Raw genomic sequence first — 26,459 nt, 5'->3', positions numbered from 1 at the left:
TGGTTTATTATTCAGCCATTGTTTGAGGACAAGCAATGTTTGGGAGGGGAGGACTTGTCATGTCCCCTTTTCAAATAATTAAAAAATAATAATTTTTGCTAAGGCAGGCAGGCCCAAGAAAGTGAAGTTTCGGAAAAAGGGGGTTAATCTTTGGAAACTGTTGGACTAATAAATGAAAATTATTATTAAAATATGTTTCATTAACCTATCTTGGACGTGAGTTACAGTTATGCCCTCTTTTAAGGGGTTTGGAGGCATTTTGGGCTCATTCCAGAACTTGATTTTTCTGATTTCTTTGTTATTCTTCAGAGGCTGCCAAACCTGTGGAGAAGGAGACCCAAGAACGGGAGTTTGCAGGTTTCCAGGGAGACCCAAGAACGAGAGTTTGCAGGTTTCTAGGAAGGCTAAGGATGGGAGTTTGAAGCCATTCCATGTGCATGCTCCTACAGAGTTTGCCTTTGTGCTGAACAGTGTAGATTTGTGGGTTTTTGGGTGTGTTTTTTGCATGAGTTTGGTGTTTTCAGTTGAGCATTTCATATTAGTTTTGGTTGCTGCTGTATTTCAAACTTTAAGCTATTAAAATAGAGCTGAATATATGTATTGGGACGTGATTAAACTTCTGAGATAGTTTATTAGTGTTTTTGTGGTGTTTCCGGGCATTTTGTGTTAATTTCGGGAGCCCGATGAGCATAGTTTTTGTCCTACATTCGTGAGCTGTTGTGTAAAGGCTATATAGATCTGGAAATTTCATTTTGTAGGTTGTTATGCTGCTGAAATTTTTGTAAAAATTTCCACTTTCAGATTTATTAATAATAGGTGAAGCTGTGAAGCTTTTGGCACCATTTCTGGCATACCCGATTTGGGGTTTCTTGAGAAATTTGGAGGATCTTTGTGATATCAGTTGTTTGATTTTGAAAATCTGATTAGAGGTGTGAAATACCATATCAAATCAGAAAAGGGGACATTTCATAGCCATCCAAATCAATTCACTTGATGTTGCATGTGATCATTGGGAGGCTACTCTGAAAATCATAATGGATGTCCACAAAATTTTTTTGGAGAAATGCACCATCTCTGCATAGACCCTTTGACATAAGTGTCAAAAAGGAGGAGATGATATGAAACGGGGGAGATAATATGCAAAGGGGGAGGATATAAGACAAATACATGTAAGGGAGAAAAATAAGAAAGGGGTAGATTAATAAGCAAGGGGGAGAAACAAACCACAAGGGGAGAAACCACAAAGGGGGTAAATAGAGAAGAAAAAAAATTGAGCATATCAGATAAAGAGTATCAACATATTTAAAGACAAGGATTATCAGCAAGAGACAGATTTACTCGAAATGGAGAACAGATTTTTTGGTTAATACAGGCACATTAAGTTAGGGGGAGTTATAAATTTTGAGGCATATAGTCTATTATAGAATTTTGAAAATTTTGAAGTTTCATATATGTTGAGTTGCAAATATATTATAATTGAGAAGAATAGATTTTTTATGTATAGTTAAGTGTTTTTGACACTCATGTCAAAGGGGAGATTGTTGATCTTAGATTGATTTTGACATTTGAGTGTGAACACACTTAAGTCATTTATTAAGTTCATGCCAAACTTGTAATATATGCCAAGTATAGTATGTAAATATAGACTATGCCAAGTTGCAATGAGTTTCGAGTCACTCATGTGCCAAGTCAATTAAGTGTTGAGCAAACAATACATGTTGAGTGATTCAAGTGTTGAGCAAAAAATAGATGTTGAGCAGTTCAGGTGCTGAGTCAGAGATAGAATTTTAGTATGTGTTGAGCATCAGTAACATTATGTACTGAGTAACACAAATTTGACATGGTTGTTTGAAATTGCACAAACAACTATGCAAACCATTTTTCAGCCAACCTAAAGACAGAATGCAATCTTTTGAAAATAAGAGCAAATCTATATGCGGATTCCTTATGAAATTACATGTAGCCAATTAGAAAAAGGGAAAGATTAAGCAAAAAAATGGATGAATCTCAGTCGTAGATTCATACCAAACCCTAAGTCTTTCATACCAAACCCTAAGTCCCCTAGCCTTCTTAAGGAGAATGAAACCCTAAACTTCAATATATGTGTCAGTGCATAAGAAATTGAAGGTAGAGAACAATGAAGTTTGCATGGAGATTTAGAAGGTGTAAGAGAGTGAATTGCATAATCAATTTGAGAAGAACAAAGGATAGAGGACACAGCATTGACATATTAGATCAAAGAGGATTAAGAAGGACATAGTATGGATTTGATCTTTAATTAGGCTACTAGAGCTAATCACAAGATCTATGTTGAAACATCCTAATAGGTGATTTTGGTTAAATCTTCTAAGCGGAGTAGTCCTAACAAACTGTTGTAAAGAAGGTGACATTCCAAGTGGATGTTCTGAAGTCCTTTAGCCAGGCACACTTCTAATAGCATGTTGAAATCCTCTAACAAGGTGGGACTTAACAGTCCTTGTAAGCCTTTAATAGGGTAGGCCTCTCACAGGACAAATCATATCTCATAGTCAATTCATTGTAACCTTAATCGGTGACACTTTCTTGCTGCAATAGTGAAGAATTGTAGGCATCATCTCCACCCCAATTTTACCTTCTCATTTGGAGGGTTTCTGGGTAATCATATTAGATGTCAAATGTGTGATTGCTTATGTATTTACATGTTTTAGATGTTTATACTCTATATGTTATTTCAAGTTTATCTATTGAATGCATGAGATGGATGAGTGGTGAAAAGTTGTATGGTTTCATGTTTTAAATACTAATTCACCCCCCCACTGCCCTCTCTCAGTAGTTCACCTTTCCTACTTGTAATTCCATCAATATCTTGCATTAATTTTATTTTATAAAATTTAATACATCTTCATTGAATTTTTCATATCATCTTTACAATAAAAAGTTTACGATAGAAAAGAAAATCCTTTATTTATATTATATTATAACTATTATAATAATTATTATAAATTATATTAGATATATAATATTTTATATAAATAATTAAATTAACATCATATTTTGACATGCTCAAACTTAAAAATAAAATAATAATAATTAATAACAATTTATTTAACAATATTTATTTCAATATTTTTCTCTATATTAATTAATATGCTATTTAAATTCTTTTCATGCTAATATTTTTTTAAATCAATTTTTTTACTAATTCTAACAATTTTTTGCCATGAACTTAGTTGCTATTGAACCTTGTTAAAATAATTAATATTAGTTATTCGAAAGGTTTAAGTTTTATCGATTCACAATTCGATCTGGACCATTCAATGAATGATAGATCAATGACCACAGCTCTATTTCGAGCCAAATTTTAAAAGATTGAAGTTAAATTCAATTTCTACCCAAAATCAAGACACATGTAGTCAAAGATTCTTTCTTATAAGTTATAGTTATATCTAACTTGGCAACTCCCAACTCCCAATTGTGACTAAAAGAAAGATCGATGGCTCGAGATGAATTTTGAGCCAATTTGGGGAATGTTTTCCCATGTGCTTAGATTGATCCATAATCGTGACATGTGTCCAGTCATTGCAAAGCTCAACTAAGTGTCATGACTCTATTAATATTAATAATTATTATGTTTAGTCTTTTAAAAAAATTATTACTTAATCCCAAATCGACCAACGGTGATGTTGTGATTGTTAAGTAAAAAATAGATCAACGCCAATAGCCCAAGATGAATTTCAGGTAAATTTTGGGTCTACTATCACTATTGTCAAGAAACATCCAAAATCATGAGATGTGTCCTTGACAAGTATCACAATTCTGGATGACTCTTGACAATAGCTATAGCATTCCACAAAATGACCCAAATAATCATATCGATAATTAAGTTCAATTTTTATTTATTTATTTATTTAAAATGAACAAATTTCAAAATTCTAATATATTAATGTAATACTTTTTTTAATTTTATTATTATAGTTATTTACATTACTACATTATTGAGTTTTTATGTCATTTACATGTACATTGTACATAGTATTAGTAAAGTACCTAAAACCATTAATTACTTAATACTTACATTTTAACTTTTAACTATTTACCTTTTATGTTTTTAGAATATGAAGTTGAAAGTTCTCCAAGTCGAGACTCCAATACAATAGGCTTTTCAAATTTCAACTTTTCAAAGACTGGCTGAATTCCATTTTGTGTTCTGAAAACTGAAAGTGTGAAACTTGATTATCACAGGACAACACCAATTATCTGAGTATCTTCTAGCACCAGTATTGTCAAATCTCAAATCTCAATTCTAGGTATTTAAATTATAAAAAAAAAAATTCATTGCAATTTGTAGTAATAGAAATCTTGATTTTTATTGTCTTAGGTTTACACTTTACAATTTTTTTTAAATAGAGCTTGAAGAAGAATTTTTTATAATAACCAATAGTAGGCATGGGAAAAAAGAAGTCAAAAACCTCTAGTGCAAGTGCATTCATAAAGGAAAAGAAAGATATTATAGAACTCAGGCAAGTGGTACAAACCCCAAGCTTCACCGATGAATGTCATGATTTTTTTTTCTTATTATCCATGGAGATTTTGGAATCGTGAGAATTAGACATTCATTGTTTAATAAGTGCAAAGATCCACAAAAGGGGAGAAATTATTACAAATATAACCATAGTATTCATGCACATACAAATGAATTAGTTGCTTTGGTTAATGGATTAGCAAACCTCGTTGCACTCGAAGTATTCCCTTGCCCTAAAATTGTAATGCTATGTACTTAGAATTATGATGAAAATAGAAAGTAAATTGTAAACAAAAACACTCAGGAGAAAATTTTATCCATAACTAAGAGTGGATTTTTCACTCTATTAGACCTAGGGCTAGGGTTTAAACCATAAAGCTTTAATGAATGCATTGACTTGGATAAACTAGCACATGATTATGACAAACTGGAAAGAGTTTTTCAAGATTCATATATTAAGGGTTTAATAAACTCAGAGCCATCTACTAGTGTTAATGTTACACTCGACATAGACTATAAGCCTCCTTATCAGTGTGATATTTTTGTGCCATGGGTTTAGAATACTATTTATTTGTTATCATTTTCTCTGGGATTGGACAATAATAAGGAAGTAGGGGCCAGTGTTCTTGAAATGATTTATAATATCCATTGTTGAGCTCAGTCAGTTGAGAAGGTAGATGTAAGATATAATTTTGTTCAGCACATTGTAAAATCTATGCAACAACAATTACTAATGATTAAATAAAGTACAACTATAGGAAAGATGAAGATATTTAGGTTAACAAGTTACTTGTGCTACCTTCTTTTAGCAAAGCATCACCCAACATTTGAGATAGAGAACAACAAGCTTGATATTGAGGTCTATAAGTTTGATGAGAAAACTTAGAAGAATTCAGAGACTCCAAGTCTAGTATATGAGTGGACACATAAGATGAGGATGACTAATAACAATAATAACTACAACCATTTTGTAGATTTCTTTTTGGCACCTATTTACCAAAAAATCATAGGCACTTTGATGCCTAGATTTCCCATGTCTTGTAAAGATTGCATTCAAATGGTAAGTCAAATTCAATTGGCTAACTAGTTCTTCATGGAAGAGTACACTGTCTTATGGTTTTATGGTTCAACGATTGAACCATGCAAAATTCCAATGCATGTTATAGAAAGGGTTTTTACACTGGAATATGTACAATAGATGGAGAGTGCAGATGAACTTTTCACTGGACAACAAAAGAAATTGATATTTCCTTCCTTGCCTTTTGCAATTGGAGGCCTCACATTTGAGAGAAAGGCTTTCAAAGTGGCAAATGAATTGGTAACTTGTTTTGACTTTGATTGTGTTAGTCACTGGAATTATGATTCACTGAACATAATAAAAATAAGATTGATTGCCATTAGAACTCTGCAAGAAAATATCAACATCAAGAGATTTCATTGATAAAAAAAATTAAAAACAAGGATTCATGGGATAAGGTTAAGAAAGAGATGGAGAAACATGCAATAGAGAATAATATTTCAATGCAAGAATTGTCATCCCAAATTTTCGTATTGCACATATCAAAGTCACACAAATCAAAGCCTCTGACATACTTAAATTTCTACAAGAAAGAATTTCAACCTTCTAAGAGTTCTATGCCGAAAGCAACTAAAGAGGCATGTGTATATGAATTGTGGTGTCAAACCAAGATGAGTAATTTTTGGAAAATGAGACAAAATTTGGGTGAACCAAAGACATCAAAATATTTTGATGGAATTGAGGAGGATGAACTTTTCAACAATTACTAGAATAAAGAGCATCCAACTATACTATACGATTTTGGCAATTCTAGTGATAGTGATATTCAAAGATAGAAGGACCTTGAGTCTGATGGAGACATTCAAGGTATTCAGGACTCTAGTTCAACCAAGGGTAGACATATTGTTAATCTTCAAATGATTGATTCTATTCAACAAACATATAGTAAAGGGGCAACTATGATACAAAAAATGGGTTATGCAGGTATAGGACCCATTGGTGCAAGTGGTGAAGGGGTCTAGAATCCAGTTCCACTACCAAACCCACCCAAAAGAGAAAGTAAACCAATCATTAGACTCTTCGATGAGATTGAAGATGATTCATCTAGAAAGGGAAAAAAATATTATACTTTTGCTTCAAAAGGTCATCCCAACACACTATTTGTTAAATCTTCAAATCCAATTGTAGTTGATCCCACTGGCACTAGCACTAGCATGGATGAACCTTGTGCAAAAAAGAAAAAAGTTATGACAATTATAATGCAAACAATGTCAGTGGTTACTTCACCAATGTATGCACCAGTAGCTTCTGTACAAAACCCTAAAAATAGTCCTAAAATGCTAGGCTTTGGAATGGGCCATCTTTGATATGTTGGCAATCCTCAAAATATAATTGTAGGTGGAGTAAGTTTAATTAGAATTGGAGGAGCATACAAAAATACAACTGATAATTCACCTTTTAAACACTCAATTGTGTCAGCAAACCCAGATTTTAGTTTGAAGGAGTTTGCATCGAAGTTTGATCAGACAAGGAAAAGAAATAGGCAAATTATGAAGACTTTGAAAAGTGATGCAGTTGATGAATGTCAAAGATCTACTAACAGTATATTTCCAACATATGATCCAAACACCAAAATGATGAACTTCATGGCCATTATGCTCCTAGCTAGAGATAATAATCTACCAAAAAATGTAATAAATCATAACAATGTACAAGTTACCCATCTTCAAATGGATTTGTCAAAAGTGAAAAATATTGACAAAATCAATATATTAAAAGTGAGCAACAAAATGGTCTACTCTACACTTCTGAAATCGAAGAGGAAAAACAAAAGGCATACAAAGTAAATAGAAAAGTTATAGGTAGACTTTGATAATGTAAAGGCCAAGGAGAAAGCGGTAGATAATAAGTTCAAAGAATTACAAAACAAAATAAAGAATTCTTCTCCTATAGAGGCAATTGTCCAGCAAGAAAAGATGAATGAAAAATTAGAATATTTGACTAAAGAATTGGATGAGTACAAACAAAGAATTCAGCATGAAAAAGCCTCTACTATACACTTGTTCAAGTCTGTAGAGAGTAGTGCACAGATCGATAATAAATTGAAAACTGACCTAGACTTTGTTGTCAAAGAAAATAATAATTTGAAGATTGAATTGGAGAATGAAAAGAAAAAATAGGAGTCTAAGGCAAGGATAATTAATAATTTACAGAAAGAATTGGGGAATGAGAAGAAAAAAGAGAAGTCTAGTGCAAACACAATCCACAATTTGAAGAAGCAATTGGAGAATATGAAGAAAAAAGAGGAGCCAACTGTAACAAATATCCTTGATTTGAAGAAGGAATTAGAGAATGCAAAGAAAACAGAGTCTAGTGCTACTACAAACAGTAACACAATCCACCATATGAAGAAGGAATTGGAGAATGCAAAGAAAAAAGAGGAGTCAACTGCAAAGAAAATCCTAGATTTGAAGAAGGAATTGGAGAACATAAAAAAAGAGGAGTCTACTCAAACACTCCATGATTTGAAGAAATAATTGGACAATGTGAAGAAAAAGGAGGAGTCCACTATGAAGAAAGCCCATGATTTGAAAGGGGAACTTGAGGATGAGAAGAAAAAAGAGGTAACTACTACAAAGAAAATTCAAGATTTGAAGAAGAAATTGGAGGATGAGAGGAAGAAAGCAACTAATTAACAAGGGTAACTAGAGAAAATATAGAAAAAGGGTAAAATAGATATGTCTGAAATGAAGAAAAAGATAGAGAATGTAATTGCACAAAATATAATGACATCTTCCATAGACCATCATGTCAAGGATACTATAATAAACATGGTTAAGCTTATCAAACAAGAAAATTGGGACAAAATAATGAAGAACAATGATAGTTTGTTTGAATGGCTTGATTTAAATAGCAATCTCAAACTTGTCTGAAAAAAAATTAAAAAAGATGTTGAGGGTAAAAGAAGAATCTTCACCAATTCTTTAAAAAATCTTGATAAAAAAATCTTGAATAAAGTACAGAGATTCAATGACATGGATTTGGCAAACCAAGGAATAAACAACCACTTGGATGCCTCTATAATGACCTTTTTTGTCTATCACAATTGTGAACAAGTAATAAAAATAGATGTAGCTCTCAAATCTCCTTCCAAAAACTTGATGAAGATGAGTCACAGCATACTGAACTTGCTAAATGTTGGATTACCAAATCCATCTTACTCAGATGAAAAATTCATTGGAAAAGAAGATTACATGAAAAAGTTTTAGAATACCATGAATTCAAATTTAGGCAACTTGCCTGAGGAAACCACTCCAAAAAGAATTGCAAGTTGCATCAAAAAACTATCAATAATGAATGCATTTATAGATAAATTCCTCGATTCATGTAAAACTATCTTTTTAAAGTATTCATTGTTGACGAGGTTGCAACTATTTAGCTACAACCTCAAATAAATAGAGCTTCCAAATGATGCAGAATGGAGTGCCCTAAAGAACATCATTGGCACTGGGTCATCTTCTCAAACTATTACTATTGTTGTCAATGGCATTCATAATTGATAACACTAAGAAGTAACAACTTAGTAAGTGATAGTACTATAGTAGTTTTGTTGCTTGTTGCTCTTTAATTTCAAATTTTAGATTTAATTTCAACTTTGTTTAATGTTAATTGTTATAAAAATCAAGAGCCAACATATTAGGATAGTTGGACAGTTAGGCACTAGCATACTATTACTACACAGAGAAGATAGGAAAAATTTCTCTACTCCTACTTGAAGAAATTGTACAATTGGCAATGTGATTGTACACACATAATGTATTATATAGTAATAATTTGATTATATATACAATTACAAACTGACCTATAGCTATTGTTGCTCCCTTGTATTTGTAAAAGGGAATTCAGGGTCATTTGACATTGAGTCATTTGCAAAGGTTTGTAATTGTTTGTAATTGTTAAATGTATTATGTTACAGGCTTATTTATAATTATAAATTATAATACAATTTTTTTAAAATAAAGCTTATTCTGTTAAATGCATTAAGTTAGAATTTCTTAAAGAAACTAGAATCATTGAAAATCTAAAAGTAAAAATGTCTAAAAACTAGAATGAATGAAAATCTCAAGTTCAACATTTACTATTGTATTAAAACTAGAATCAATGAAAATCTCAACATGTTTAAAAAATACAATCAATGAAAATCTCAACATGTGTAGACTCTATAAGAAAAAACTAGTTTCAATGAAAATCTATAAAAGGATAGTGAATAAAGCCTATAAATTAACTTCTACAAACATAATTAATTAGTAGATAGATTCTTAGATCAGAGCTACTAGCCTACTACTTGACTCGTGCAAAAGTTAGAACTTGAAGTTGAGAAGCTACTATAGTTATCACTCCACCTGGACTGGTTCAATATCACTATCATCAGAATCCTTCTCATTTATTGCATATAACATTTCATTGTTTGTTGTATTTTTTTCAGATTCACTATCAATTTCATTATGCATGTCAAAGTCAACATCATCTTCATTGCTACCAATATCAATACATGAACCACTACAACCACCACTGCTACTACCACTTGGATTTGAAATGTTGGTCATCCTACTTCTTTGAAATTTGTTTCTCCAAATGTTGAGAGCCCTATCATAAGGGAAACTATCTACCTCATACCTAGAATTATAGAGCCTCAAACAATTATCCAAATTTTTGTCTAATTTGTTTCTAACCTTTGACTTCAAGAAGCCCAAAGTATTGAAAACTCTCTCATCCTCCACTAAACCCAATAACATTGTCAAACATAAATCGATAAGCTTGAAATATTTTGGCATTGACTCTCTCAACCAATTGCTCTCACCAAGGTTTTTCCAAAGTTTTTTTACCGCTCCCTCTTCATTTGGATTCTCCATAAGATCATATTGTTCCCTCATTATATTTGCAAAAGAATATGATTGATCTCTCAATCGAGATTCATCTAAAATTCAATTTATAGTTACTTTATTGATTACTTTAGGTTTTCAAAAATGTTGAATCAAAGTTGTCATCCTTCTTCAAAAATCAATCGAACAATTTAGAGACCAATATTGAGGGAACAAAATTGATATTACTTTGAGTAGTTCCTCTGGAGGGAATTTGAATCTAATTTTTAACAGGAGATTGTAGCAAACTCGCTTGACAGCTTCAAGCATGGAGTCTTTGATCTTCTTGGAGTCTTCACTTGTAACACATAAAAATACCTGCTCTGGTTCTGATTCTATTTTGCTTCATGCTTCGTCGGGGTTGATGCGAGCATAGTATTGCATTGGCATGTCAACTCCACATACCCTAGCACATACCTCATTGTTTGCACCAATATGTAAAAAGTTTATAGGATTGTTCAAATATGTGATTTATATCTAGTTTGCAAACTTTGATTCATCTAATGGTAGTAATCGATATAGAGTATCTAGGATATTACATATCATTTTATGCAACTTATTATATTCTACAATGTACATAGCTCTTTGTTGAACCTTTTTCATAATATTTATCATATCCTATAGCATGGGGAGAATAGCTACTAAAGTTAAGAGTATCTTAACATTAGTTAGACTTGAATATAGCCAAGGGAATCTATCTCGCACAAAGTGGATTAGTCAAAGCAATGGCAGATATTCAAAGAATACTCGATGTATTGGTCCATCCAAAGAGATCCATTTGGTATCATTGTCTTTAAGAAGCTTCCTCCCATCAGTAAGTTCTTTAGCAAAGTGTTGAAATTCTCAGACTCATTTTGGACTTCGACAAAAGTATTAGTAAATCTCTTTGATTAGAGATTCCACTTTACTTACACAACCAAAATTGTTGACAATTCCAAAAGCTAGATTCATTCAATTGGAATAGTGTAGGGTGCCAAATCATTCTTGATCTATTTGCAAAGACTAGTTTTATGCATAACTGAAGCTCCATCCGCTCCAACACACACCAACTTTTTGGCAATCTCCATGTTATCCAAACCTCCACATCCAATTAGAGTACTCTTTAATAAATCATATAAATTTTTAGCTCTCACACTACAATTCAATTTAGCAATAGATAGGAGAAAGGGTTGACAAAAAAGATCGTTTATAGCATAAACATGCATACACACCCAAGAAGTATTATCAATTGTTGTAACTTCATCTAGACACAATGAAATGTGTTTTATTTTTTCCTTCATATCTTCTTTTTCAACCTATGTAAGACATCTAGCCCATTCCCACCTGTTGTTTACTGACCAACGATTGTTCAGATAGTTTCAAACTTTAAAAAAGTGCAATAAGGCAATAATTAAAGGGTAGTTTTTCATAGGATGTCCTCTACTCAAAATATAAAAGAACACAATTGAACTACTTTTTCCATATTTTGCACTTCCATTGCTTTCCCAATGAAATATTCAATGGAACCTTTTACTGCAAAACGCTTACTTGTGTAACTCATATATTTTGGCATTCCTAATATGCAAATAGTTGTTTTTTGTTTTCGAAGTTAGCACAAATTTTTCAACTCCATCTATAGTTTCCTTTTTGTAAACTTTACTGGCATGCTTTTCCATGATATCAAGTTTAAGTTGCAACCTCTTGTCCTTCTTTATTATCTCTATGAAAATCTTACATCTACATTCTATAGGAGGCTCACCATCAATTGGATTAGCCACTAGTTCAATGAACTAGTACTTTTCCACCCATTCTAATTGAAAATTTCTTTTGGATAGATCCCAACAAGATCGATCTTTTTTTTATTCTAGTTTCCTTTTCCTCTTTATTGCATGAACATGATTTATAGAATCACTTTTGGTTTTCTCACCTGAATGGTCATCAACCAACTCCAACTCTATAATATCATTTTGTGACTCCATACTCAGGGGAAGTGCCTCCAAATCATGTTCAAATTCTTCCTTGACTGAGATATCAAGTTCACCAACTTGAACTTCTTGAATATGGTCTCCAACTTGTGATGAATCTCCTTTTTCAATAAGCACTGGAGATCTAACTTGTGATTATTCTAAGTTGCCAACATTTCCACCACCAAAATATGTTGATATGGTTTTGTGTTTTGGTAATGGTGGCCTCTCTTGGCTTTCAAGGATCCTACTAGAACCCATGTTACCCCTCTTGTTTGACATTGCAAACTGATAAAGGTTGCAAAAAATAAATCAACTTAGTTGTTGAACAAAAGACTCAAACAATGACAAGTCAAAGACTATGAACAGTGATAGTAGACTACTTAGACTACATATAATAATAATATGAGTCATTCTCATAAAAAGGGTACTACTACTACAGTACTACAATCTATGGTACTACCCAACAAAATTTGTAAACCTATAGGCTATCTTAGCATGTGAGATGTCCAGTCACTAGTGGACACTAGATAGTAAAACTGAAAAAATAACCAATACCAGTACCACTATCGACATAAAAAATGAATTAAAAATTATTTGCCTTTTACGAAAACCACGGTCCACGAGTCAATGGGCAATGCATTTAGCACTATGAAACTTCGACAGTGATAAGAAATGCTAGTCTCCATACCAAAAAAGAGTAAATTGTGTAGAATAATAATATCTTGTAGTCCAATTAAGATTGGCAAATTACATGGGATTTAAAAGTGGGAATGTCAAATGTAGGCAAAACTCACCTTCCTATGTAAGCCCACAATAAGAAATAGTTGGCTAAATAGGGATGGTGGTCGACACACGTCAAAAAAATGGTAGGCGACGCCCAAACCAAGGGAAAATTATTTGGTTGTAGTAATGGTGAAAGAACGTTGGCTAATAAGAAACAACATGCAAAGGATGGTGAAATGTTTAAAATAAATGTATCCAAAATGTATATTACATTGGCGATTGGACTAATATTTTTGACCAATCATGTGATAACTAATGGGCAACTACCATGGGTGTTGGACCCAAATCTAATAAATATTTGATAACATGGTTGACCTACATTACATACACTATTCATGGCCAAATGACGATCAACCCATGAGATAGGATTGCCAAATGGTGAAGATTTGCCGCTAAAATAATCATAGCAAATGAGGTAACAATAGCACCTAGAGGAAAGGTTGAGTTATGATATGAAAAAGAGTACAAGAATTAGTTAAGATAGTGATATTATAGTGCATTGATAATCTACTTAAGGTTGCAAAGGTTGAATTACACTGAGTAATTCTAGAAGAACAAGTTAAATAGAGTTTGTCTACCAAGCTTGACCGAGTGGATAGTAGGTGCTAAGAAAAGTTAGTGCAAGTCGAGAAAAAAATTAGTTGGAGTTGAGAAAAGTCAATTTCAATGTAAGCTAAGTGAAATAATGTAAATTGAGTAAAGTTTAGTTGATGTTGAGCACCAGTAAACTTTAGTTTGTGCTGAGAGTTTTGATAGTGGATGTCAATAAATACAATATGTGTTGAGCATCAAAAGTCAGTTAATGTTGAGTGTCAACATTATGAGAAAGATCGAGAATTTCATGAATCTGAGCTGATAAGTTTGATTTCTTGGATTATGTGAAACTTATGGAAGATAAGGTTGATGAGTTGGTGGCACAAAATTCATGGTGAATTTTTTTAAGGGTGAATTTAAAGAGAATTAAAAGAGAAGTTTCTAGAAAGGAATGAAATGAAATGAGTGTTACATTCATTGAATCCTACCTAATTTGACCTAACCGTAAAATGGACAATGAAGGATGAATGACAAAAGATCTTGATTCTCTATTTATAGAGATGGCTGGTCAGAAGCAAGGGTTGTCATATGCAAGAACCTAAGGAAGACAAGGAGTCTAGGGCATTGCTTCATTTAGTGACCTAAGAGAAGAGACTGCATTAGCAAGCAAAGCAAGAAGGCTTAAGGGTATGGATGCTTGAGGGGTGAACAAGCTATTAGAGCTGAAGTGTATGAAAACAAAGCATAATGGAAGACTAAAATAGAGATCTTTAATCTGCAAGTGTGTTGTAAGTTGTCATCAAATCAAGCCTTATTGTTACTCTCTAATCATTGTATCAGTCTAGGGTAAATCTTTTGGATTCAGGTTGACCTAATAGTCATTTGTAAATCCTTTAACTGGGTGACATTCTCAGTGAATGATCTAATATCCTTTAACAAGGCTCACTCCTAACAGGGTGATTAAAATTTTTTAACCAAGTCATATTTAACAGTGTGCATTGTAACCTCTAAAAAGGTTGGCCTTTCATAGGGCATCATTTCAGAAGAGTGAGAATGAGTAGCATATTACTTGGGTTTCCACATTAAATCATTGTGTCAAATGTGCTATTGAATATGTTATGTTTCATGTTTACATTTCTGCAAATTGATTCGACAGTAACCTACAAGTTTGAGTGATTGCATAATCTAATAGATGCATTCATAATGAAATGTTTTATGGATATGAGTTCACTAAGCTATGAAAAAAATTATTTGTACATCTAGAGCTTGGATAACTGATTCACCCTCCCCCTCTCAATTATCCTAAAGGATTCCAACAACAAGTAGAAAGGATGACATGAAGATATTGAGGGAGTACCATTTTTACATCAACAATGATTGATCACATTCTATGGAGTTTGTACATGGTTTGTTTCAACTATTTTATTGAGATTTGGCTAATAGGGGGATACCATATCACTAGCACATTATTTGGTCAAACAATTGCACATCTCAATTCAAAAAAATTCAAATGTTTTATTGGTTGAGCGGGATGCACAGGTTGTCTAGAAATCAATATATGTGAAATTTCACATTGGTTGGTCATGGAAAAGGGAGAGCACAATGGTGCAAGTGCATGCATCAAAAGAGCTTTAGCTCGTGAAGAACTAAAGTACAAAGATGGAGCAATATTAACAAATGCAAAGTCCATCATCTAGTGGTATAACACTACAATGGGTCCTGGTAAGGAAAGTGAATCCACGGTTCATAGAATTTTTTGGTTGATAGATAATACTAACATTGCACCGACTAGTACATTTGCACTTGTTTTTCTACCAAAATTTTCAACCAAAGCTATGATATCATCTTTTTTTTTATTTTCATCTTCACGTTGGTCAAAAATTTCCTAAGTTTTCCCAAGTTGGTTGAAATTTTGACCAACTCAAGTCATAACAAAAAAAAAAGCTAAAAGTATATGCACTAGCACTTGGGGTGAGTATACTGCCAATAGGTTTGTGCAGGTGAACTAAATCGAAGATAGGTTTGCATAGGTGAACTAAATCAAGGATGTTACAGAGTTATATGAACTATATCAGGGATGTTCTGGAGTCATATGGACTAAATAACCAAATAGATAATTAACAAGAGATCCATTTGGCATGTAATCATAGACAAGCATGTGTTATCCATCCCTAAAGAAAAAGCCAATAAGCCTAACCAAGTTCTCATGGTGAATGCATGAGAGCACTTCAATTTCATTTTTGAATTCCACCGCACCCTGCACTTGCAGAGATCCTTTCTTGGCCCTCTTTATGGCCACCACATGGCTCACATCATTAAGTGTCCCTATTATTCAAACTAAACTATAAAAGGTTGGAGCAAGCAGGCTGGTCGGAAGCGAGCAAGGGACCAAAGCCAATGGTCACTCAAAGCTATAGTGCCCCATCTACCTTCGTCGAGGGGTAGCTAAAGAGGATGGAGAAACCCATTGCATATTGTAGTCTTTCATCTCTATGTCCACTTATGTTTGTCCATTTCATTCTGTGATTCTATGTGTCATTGCCTGACATTAGTTAGGTGGTCCGAGGTGATTCTATGTGTGCGGCTAATGTTGATGTTGGTATCCATGTAAGTTCCATGATACTACAAGTAGGTAAAGCAAAATAAAAATCATTCAAACCCTCATAAATTCTTAAAATTATTCTCTATTATTATGTTCTTATCTCTAGATTCAATTTTCATGTTAAAAATTTGCACAGATTTAAATTTAGAAATAAGAACATAGTTATAATTAATCTCTATTGTTTTGTATAATTGGCAACTTTAGCATCTTATCATTGTGACCCTCTTTTTGGATCAATGTAAATTATCTCAAGATTAGAAGTTTATTCAAACCAAACTGTCAAATTCTCATTGTGAGAATTTTGATTGTGATGTTTCTCAGCCACTGCTCTGTATTTTAGTTACAAATTAAGATTTTGAGTTATGTTGAAACTACTTACAACATCCATTTTCAGGTGTGTAATCTCATTACCCATTCTCATATTAAGCTCTCTATTGCCTTTTACAAGTCTTTGATTTTGTTCTTTCTTCAGCATCACAAGCAAAGCTCTTAAGTCACCTCATTACACAATAATATTTAAATATTATACTGCCTTAATGAGGTATGTTAAATAGTTAAGACTCCTCAGTATTGATAATATGGAATATTAAAAGTGTTTATAGAACATATAATTGGTTGTTTAAGTTACCATGTCATAGCCACCTGAACCAAGTTTGTGATCTTTAGAAAAATAGTCGGTGCATCTGTTGAGCTCGCTAAATGAAAAGCATATAACACCATCTACTTTGGGAGGGTGGTTGCTCTCTAGACTATCTCCCTTCCAGGTTGCTAATCAAGAAATAAGAAGTGAGATTTGTGAGAAGGAAAAAACTTGGATTGCAGAAGATAACATTTGAAGGAATGGAAACATATAGGAACATGAGAAAACTAATTTACCAAAGGGTTTGCTCAGTTTAATTGCCTCCTTAGCCCTGCTAAAAATGACTGGGTCACTTTCAACCCCAATAATGTTAGGCAACAAAAGAATACAAGACAGTTTGGTTTTGTACCACCGAAGTAGTAGGGAAATTGTTGTGAAAGAGAACGTGCCAAATTCATCAGGTGGGCTATAAATTTTGTTGCTAAGAGCAAAACCAATTCTTATGATTTCAAATCTTTCAAAAAATGGCTTCCTTCCAAAGGGGAAAAGTTGCACTCCTATGTCAAGATAGTAATGGGCCTCAAATGACATGCAACATATTGATACTGGTACTTTTGAGAAATTCAATTGTGTGGATAGTGAATTCTTTAGTTTCTCTACCGTTGAGATATTGTTCAAATTAGAAAAAGAGGGAGCTCTAAATTGGAGTTTTTCTTCATAAGGTACTACATAATAACAAGTCTCAGGGTTTACTTTGAAATCTCCCCTGCATGTTTTCTCCCCACAATTCTTAGGATTTTCTCTGAAATCTCCATTGCATGTTTTGTTCCCACATGTTCTAAAACTATCTGCATAGAAAAATTTTGTGGTTTCACCTTGACAAACTTTTCTACTAACAAGCTCTAAATTTTCCACACAAGCAGGATTGTCCCCGAGCCTGCAATTTCAAAAACCCTAGTAGGCAGAACACAAAACCACAACCAAGTGCTCTTCATGAAAATAAAAAAGATGCACTTACAGCAAGTTAGTATAGGTTTCTCTAGTAACAGATAATCTCAAGGTCCATCAATTGTTCTTGGAGATTTCCCTTTGTGTATATTTTCAAAGTTTTGTTGAGCTCGTTGTTTCGTAGCCTCCTGCTTCATTCAAATTTCAAACCGATCATCATTTACCAATAGTGATACAAAACTATAGGGCCAATTAAAGTTATTACACAAGTTTTGTTAAATCTAACTAATTATAGCAGAGGAGGGCATTCATATCATCTACAAGTATACTACTCGATCACACTATGGTTGGAGGTGTTCTGTTTACTTAATTAGATTGGAAAAGAAACCTCACATAGTCTCAAGCTGAAAAGTTTAGATGGCACTGGCTCTATCAGCCTTCTATTTTCTAGTACTCTGATAAATCAAACCAAACAAATGTTAGAATGAGTGACTTGATATTAACTATCTAGAAAGTCAAACTAAGGGAACTTACAGAGTCGTCAATTGTTCTAGGCATCCAAACTATTTCAAAGCTTTGGAACACTCAAATGAATTATTACTCAGGTATTTGGCATTAGTCATACTGATATCCTAGATATTGAGTCCAAATTCCAAAACAAGACACACCCATAGTTTATAACACATTTCAAATATAAAGATAGAAACACACAAATCATCTAGAATCAATGGAATTGTGACACAAAATACTGAATTACCAACATATATTATTTAATACAGTTTGAGAAGCGTAGTGGGAACTAACCTGATGGGAACTAACCTGATTGGCAAAATGGCACATGTCGTTGTTTTCTTCACCTAGCGTCTAGTTCCTGCAAGTCACAATGCAACAATTATCAAGGAGATAAAGGTTTAATTTTCTGCACCATTCTTATAGTTGATATAAATTGATGGGCTAGTAAATTGAATCTTCTTGTCACTAACCTTGGCTTGTCAAGGAAAACATGAAGAGCCATGCTTTGATGGAAGCGGAGCCTTGCCAAAAGCAATTAAAAGGTATGATTATTTACAAACACTATAGCTATGACAATTGCAAAAAACACATAATAGTGTGGCTATTGATCATGTTATATCTTATTCTTTGCATTAAAGTCTTAGGTTTATTAGTCTAATAAAATAGATATACATTTTACTTCATATATCTTCAAGAACAGTCCTGCAACTCTAAGAAGTTCAACTGTTACATTATTCTTGAAATATTAGTGGTAAAGAGGCACACTATAGCTTATCTAATTGCTTCTAGATTTTAAGAGGTTATCTAGTTCCTAAGCATATGATCAGATCTGCCATCTTAAAAATGCTTCTCTACATGAATTATCTCTTTTGGTGGCAATCCATCCTGTAAAAGAAAGAAAGGAGTCACAATAGTAAAACCTGAGCTAATTAATAGCCACATTTTTTGTTTAGTCGATCTATAATCTCTCAAAATATTGCATTAATCCTTAATAGTACAAATTGAGATTATCCATACTCCAATGAACAGAATTTAAGGACAATGTATTTGTTGTGTACGTGAACTAAAGGAATCTGCGCATTGACTGGGGCATCCCATCCCATGATGATGAGTTAAAAGTCATTGAATGCAGAGGATCAATATTTATAAGATTGATTGATGTCTATTTCCAAGGAGATGCCTGTCTAAATCTAGCTAATGGATTGACTCCCAAGATAGGGTAGAGGTCAACATCCCTTTAAACCCTTGAGGGTAGAGGTCAGCATCAAAATCTCGTAATGTCATTCAATCAGTTGAAGATCAACCAATATATTCCACAAATACATCATCTTCCAACATATACTGATGGCTCCTAATAGTTTGCTTCAGAATAAGATGTAGCATTTTTCTCATTGCACTGATTTCTATGCCAAGAAATTACTTTGAATCTAAGATGAAAGACATCAATTGTCGCATATTTTCCAATTTCAACTGATCCATCCAAAATAGAACCAATACAATAGAATAGCATGAAGTCTGCAGTAATATTGGAAAGGAATATCAAAGTTAAATGGTCCATAGGTCATAGGATAGCACTTAATGTATAGCTTGTTAATAAATTTCCATATACCCCAGCTCAAAAGGGTCACTCAAGTGGGTGTGGAGACCTGAACACTATCAACAAATATGACCCTTCATAAGTAAAATAATATCAATCCACTCTTGCTGATGGCAAAACCATAAAAATTAACAAGATCACTGTGTCATCACCACTAACTTTGATGCAGCAATTAGGATCGAAATAGTTTCTTCTAAATTGTGAATCTTTAAGATAAAGCTCCCATTTGAATATATCAAGCTCAAGGAGCTTGCTTTAGTCCATATAGAGATTTGTCCAACATGCAAACCAACTGATCTTTTCAATGACCTTGGATTCCTTGAGGCTGCACCACGTAGACCTCACTAGCCAACTCACAATTGATGAAGACACTTTTACATCCATATTATGCAGTTCATCAACACAAAAACAAAATGGTCTTTTCCATGACCTTGGATTCCTTGTGGCTGCATAGCCAAGTCACCATTGATGAAGGCATTTTGTAAATCCATGTGATATATCCTCAATCCAAACCGAGCAACAAATAAGATAACAGCTAAGAGATCAATGTATTTGCAATGGAGGAAAAAAATTCTTCATACCGTATCACTTGCTAATGTGCATAACCCCAGCAATAAGAGGACTTTTGCACTTATGCAAAGTATTGTTACAAGACCTGAGCTCAGCAAGCTAAAAAAAATTATCCATATTCAAACTCAAAATTGGTGCTCAAACTCCACAAATTGGGAAAACTATAAAATATAAGAGGATTTTAGGATTTAAAAATTTATCATGCAACCTTCTATAAATAAACTTTGAAGACACAATAAACTCATCAAATAGAAGATACTTCGATCAAATAGACAAGTATACATTAATTATGGGAATAAAAGCAGATTTTCATTGTAGGAAACAATATTTCAAAGCATAAGTATTGTCAAGTATTTTAGGTATATAAAACTACTGGATTATGATATCCATGGCATCAAAATCGAAGTTCACAATAAGAAGTCAAGAACTATGGGAACCAATATACAGATCATGACAACTTGTCGGATTTTGAATGACACTCACTACTTAAGAAGCCATAGAGCCAATCTCTCTACATCACATTTTGGGAAGAGTCCATTGTGACGATGGTGCGTGTGTATTGCTTTGCTATCTTGTATCTTTTGAAGTTACAATCAGCATTGGATCTTTACAGAATCAACAATTTCATCCTATGTCAGAATTATGTAAAGACTAGAATCTTAGGAGAAACCATTTGTACCTTGAAAGGGATTCACAATCATTCTTCTTTGCACACTTGAGCCTTTTTGCTTTCAAGTATTGATTCAATGTCAGCCTTTGAGATCTGGAGAACTGGTGGCATGTAGGGTTAGCTGAATTAACCTGCAAGTAACGTCACCGTTCCCAACTTCCATGGTCTAAGTGTGGTGTGGGAAACTCTTATCTACCGCGAACATACATTGGATGACCACATACAATCAGGTTCCTTATTTTAATTGCAAATTACATGAGAGTCATTGTAATAATTTGTAAACACTATAATTGCAAATCATTAGTTTAATACTGGCATTGTTATTAATTGTTAATTTGTTATTCATTCCAGCATTTCATATATGTTTGAAAAATACAAAAGCATATATATTGCAAAAACCAAAAAAGAAAAAAGAAATTGCAAATTTTCAAAATACGAAAAAAAAAAAACATATCCTTCAGTGGAGCTACATAGTGAGCCAGCAGGGCTCTTACAAGGTACATAAAGATTTGTATTGAACTTCAATAGGTATAGGGTTGTTTCACCAACATCAATTATCAAGAAAATAATTGTGGAGTTGTTAAACAATTTTTTTGATATCAAACGATAATAGTTGTACCACCTACAAGCAAATGGAAAGATGAAGCATTCAATAAGATTTTGTGAAATGAATACACAACAAAATGTGATAATAAAATACTAGTGGTGTGGGCCTACATCACAACATAAAATATATTCTGCCCTCTTTATGTGGCATGTGGACCAGATGTTGTCTACCCATAGAGTATGAGATTCTGAATTTCAGATTGCCATGTGGATTGAGTTTGAATGATGATGAATCTATTAAGGAGAGCCTGTTAGATTGTAAGAAGTTCATGAAAGGAGTTTACTGGTTGCATATTACCATACACAATAAAAGAGATGCCAGATAATCATATATGATAGGAAATTTAAGAAACCTAGGAAAACAAATTGAAGAAATTATGTCATGCATGATATCTTGGTTAATGAAAGGGAGAAAGATTAAAGCATCTTACACGAGAAATTTACACATCAACTCAATCAAAATTGAGTAGCTATAAATAATATCCCTTGTACTATATGTACCATGCTTGTATATTATTGTACAATGTTGTAAAATGATCAAAATATAATAATATGACAGTCATATACCAATCAAATTGAAACCAGAACCAACAGCTAAACTGGAGGGAAAGAGAATACTTGGTAATTGGTATCATTATTAAAAATTGTTGTTGCAAAGCTTGTATTTAGACACAACTAATAGAACAAATATTACTTTCTTAAATTTTAGGCAGTTCTCTTTCTAGAAGTTGCAGAGTTATTTTCTCAAAGTATATGTTCCCTACTTTTGAAAACTTAACAATACCATTACCCAACAACGACCAAATAAGGCAGTAGATATGATGTAGGAAGTAATTTAAAACACAAAAGCCAATGGAGTGAAGTTATTGCAATTGGTTTTGTAGAGGTCGTGATTATTTCCTTAAGGGAAGTCATTAGATAACTAAATCTACTTCTCCCTTGATAATACTCTATATTGCATGCCCCATATTGTGTACTTTGCATGTACTGAAGTTCAAGTTTTTTCTCTGTGAGTAGAAAATATGGCTTAAAGCACATAGCAGGATCTACTAAAAAAAATTAGTTATCGTATTGCTAAAATGGGAAAAGAACAAGTACAGTAGTATAACAGAGCTACATTATAATAAAAAGGTAATTTTTCTCAGCAAAGAGAGGAAGCTAATTCATTCTCAGAAACCAGAGAAAGTGAACAAAGCCAATCTATTGTCATGTGGAATAAAAATCTTGTCTCAAAGATCATTATATCCACTTAGGGAGGACCATGGAGTAGGCTTTTGAAACAAGTAAACTTAAGCACATTTAGCAAAAACCTCAATCTATATAATTTATAATATGCACAAAAAGATGAGATATAAAAATAAAACAAAATAAAGGCGGAAAATAACCCTAGTAGACAGTCAATGGCTCTACTTTAAGCCTAATGTAAAAGAATATTATCACCATCCAATCTAGTCCTTGCATTGAAGAGGCCAATTCAAAATTTTCAAACATCTTACTCTTTCCAGTGGAAGGAAAAATGCAAATGAACTTGATGATTTGCTTCCAGCATTCAGAGCAATGGCTTGTCCTTGAAAATCAATTATTGGCAATCCACTAGAACCTCACAGGAGCAGATGAGATAGAAGCAGCGGAAATGTATATAAGAAAATAGAGGAGTCATTTAACAAAGTGGAGGGTGGGAATGATTGATGGTTGTTGGATTAGATGAGGTCAATGGTTCACAGAGGTTTTTATTGTTGTCAGAATAAGTGTTGGGCTAACATTCTGAGGGATTACTGGTTGTACATTGGAAGGATCCAATGCTATCTCTTTCATTAGGTCTCATTTAATTGGTTGCTTTTGGATGACCTCACTGTTGTTAGGTAGATATTGGGCCTAAATGCTTTGAAAAGCTGCCACCTCTATCTCCTTTCCATTCTGGCCTCTCTTTTAGGTTGCATCAACATTTAACTTCTAATCGGTTGCATGCCTACACTTGTTCATCTTGTCTTTTGTAGATTATGATTTTTCTTTTATGCCATTTCATGTCATAAAAACTTTAAACTGATATCAATGCATATGTAAATCATGAAGGTTATCGCCATGCTTGATAAAACAATTTGTGCACTAGCAAGTGTTTTCATTGGACATATGGATCCACTTTTACTGATGATACATTAAGATTGTGGAGAGATTGGGGAACTGCCTCAGCTTGTGACGAGTTTCTGTGCCAAGGTGAGAAACCAGATTTCTAAGCAGACTTGCAATGAGAAGGAAAATCATACGCTGGGGCAACACATATTATGGGCATATGTATGAACCATTAGTCTCCTTGGTTCACTTAGCTTCTACTTGTGACGTTGTAAAGTATATTACAGTATTATTAAGAAGTGTTATTTTTCATTTGTTGTATATTATCCCTTTTGCCTTTGTTACAGTAGCAGCAAAAAAAAATAGTCATTACTTTTCATAAGGTGAACTACATTGTTGGTTCCTGAAGAAGTCAGAGCAAGCTACTACATTCTGCTTCAGCGAGCCTTGAAAAGATTATGCCAGCTGTTTCACAAATTTTTTTAAGGGATATCTTCCTTAGCATTAGCATATTGCATTTACAAATATGCTAACTGCCATTTCTACCAAGCGATATTGTAAAGCAGTAGAAAATTTCTGAATTGAAATTTGGAATTAGGGTACTTCTTTTTAGTAATGGTCTAAAGCTTTTTGCAAAATTATCTTTAACTTTATAATAAACTCAATATGAATAAATATATTTCATTTCTTTTTTAACATGCAATTGCATCCTGTCACCATGGCGATAGGATCCTGTAACAGAGGAGCAATTTCAACAGCAAGAGCTTTATTGATTACTTTTAACAACATACTAGTGCATGTGAATAACATTAAACATTATTGTAATGACAAAGGTTGATATTCACTTTTTTATACGTGTGGGTATGAGGTTCAAGTTTTAAATAATAATGGCTAGTTATTGAGACAAAAACTAGAGAGTTTAGTTTTCAAATGCTAATGGTTCAATTCTGTGAAATAATTGATTGTTTCAACTACCCAATGAAGATTGAAACACAGGGAACTTTGTTTGAAAGAGGTTGGAATGTGCGCTGGATATGAAATAGTTCTTTTGTAAATATGATAAAAAAAATTAGCGAGTAAATGTTTTAATTCATCAGATTGAATATCATGTATTTGCTATTGCAGAAGTTCAAGCAGCTACTAAATGCTTTTATCTCATATTTGGTGCTTTTCACATGGAAAGAACCAACTACACTAGTAATATGAACATTGAGTCTCAAAATGATGTAAGCTTCAAAATCTCATTGGTATAAGAGTTTTATCTTGATGATTTGTCTTTATTATAACATTCTTAATTCTACTTTATTGTTCTTGTTTACACTCATGTCTTTCTAAAGCACTTTTATGAATCTTGTTTGCTTCTGAATGGTTGTAGGTTTTAACAGAAATGTTGTTAGATGTTCCCAGTCTTTTGTTTTTCTCTACATACACATTGCTTGTTTTGTTTTGGGCAGAGCTATATTATCAGGTATGCAATTAAATTATGTTTTTATTGTAGTACTTATGTATATCTAGTGTCATGTTGAAATTTAAATACTAAATGTAATGGCACTAGAATTGGATCTTCTATTGTAGGCAAGAAGATTTTCTACTTATATGCTGCAGCCTGCCTATGCAATAGTCAATGGTATTGTCTATTTTGTACGGGTATGTACTTAATTTCAACTTTTCCTGTTCAAGAGGCACTCTTACAATGTATAAACAAAGTTTGAACAATATGATGACTGTTTAGAAAATTGTTTATCAGAATGTTTATTTCTTGGCTATGACATTTGATGCATCTTCTTTTTGACATTAGGTTTGCATTTGGATATACATAGGAATAGATGATAACGGCATTTTTTAGGCATTTGGAAAGTTTTTCTTTATAGGTTCATTTTTTAACTTTGTAATGAAATGTTTAGCATTCTATTACATTAAAAGCAAGTGATGATTATTCATGATACATGCTAAATTCTCTCTATTATTGTCGAAAGTATCAAATTGTAGTTGAAATCACTACAGAGAATCTTATATTATAGTAGGATTTTTTCTAACTTAGATACACATGATGCTTGCAGTTGTGTCATTGTTTGCTGCAATTAGTTTCTTGATTTATGGAGGAAGGTAATGTAATATAGCAGCATCTATCTGCATTTACTTTTTCCTATTTAAACTTGTGGCTTGAATAACATGATTTAGCATTGTTGTATTTCCTTTCTCATTTTAAGCATCAATGCTATTGTTGTAGGCTCTTTTTTATGCTAAGGCGTTTCTCACTGGAATCAAGAGGGCACAGAAAGAAGCTGCATGAGGTTTACAATTATATGAATTAAAATATAGTACCCCAGAGTCTTAGTTGAGCATTTATGAAAAATTGTTTTTGTTAAGATAATCCTCATAGAAAGCTCTTTTTTAATACCATTTATCAATGTTCTATAAACCATTTGTAGATCCATATGTAGATCACCTGGTATTTTGAACTATAAAAGATTCTTTCTTTTTAATCCCTACAATTTATTATGGCAGTACATATTTGATAAATGTAATATTTGAATCTTTTTGCATATACAGATGCATGAACCATCAAGTATGCCATTTTCTTCTGATTCAACACTTG

General features: G+C 33.0%; 1 long non-coding RNA gene across 1 annotated transcript in view; it reads right to left on the bottom strand.

The window, feature by feature from the left end:
* Positions 1 to 18,696, bottom strand: part of LOC149563740 (uncharacterized) — a 41,511-nt gene extending 22,815 nt beyond the window's left edge. Inside the window, exon 1 of the long non-coding RNA XR_016363572.1 lies at positions 18,654 to 18,696. This is a non-coding gene — a long non-coding RNA (uncharacterized LOC149563740). The remainder of the gene's footprint in view (positions 1 to 18,653) is intronic.
* Positions 18,697 to 26,459: the final 7,763 nt, after the last annotated feature.

The sequence above is a fragment of the Cupressus sempervirens genome, chromosome 4 (assembly GCF_028749045.1).
Source record: "Cupressus sempervirens isolate cs-2001-9-10 chromosome 4, ASM2874904v1, whole genome shotgun sequence".
NCBI lineage: Eukaryota > Viridiplantae > Streptophyta > Pinopsida > Cupressales > Cupressaceae > Cupressus > Cupressus sempervirens.
This window is presented reverse-complemented; position numbering and strand designations above follow the sequence as displayed.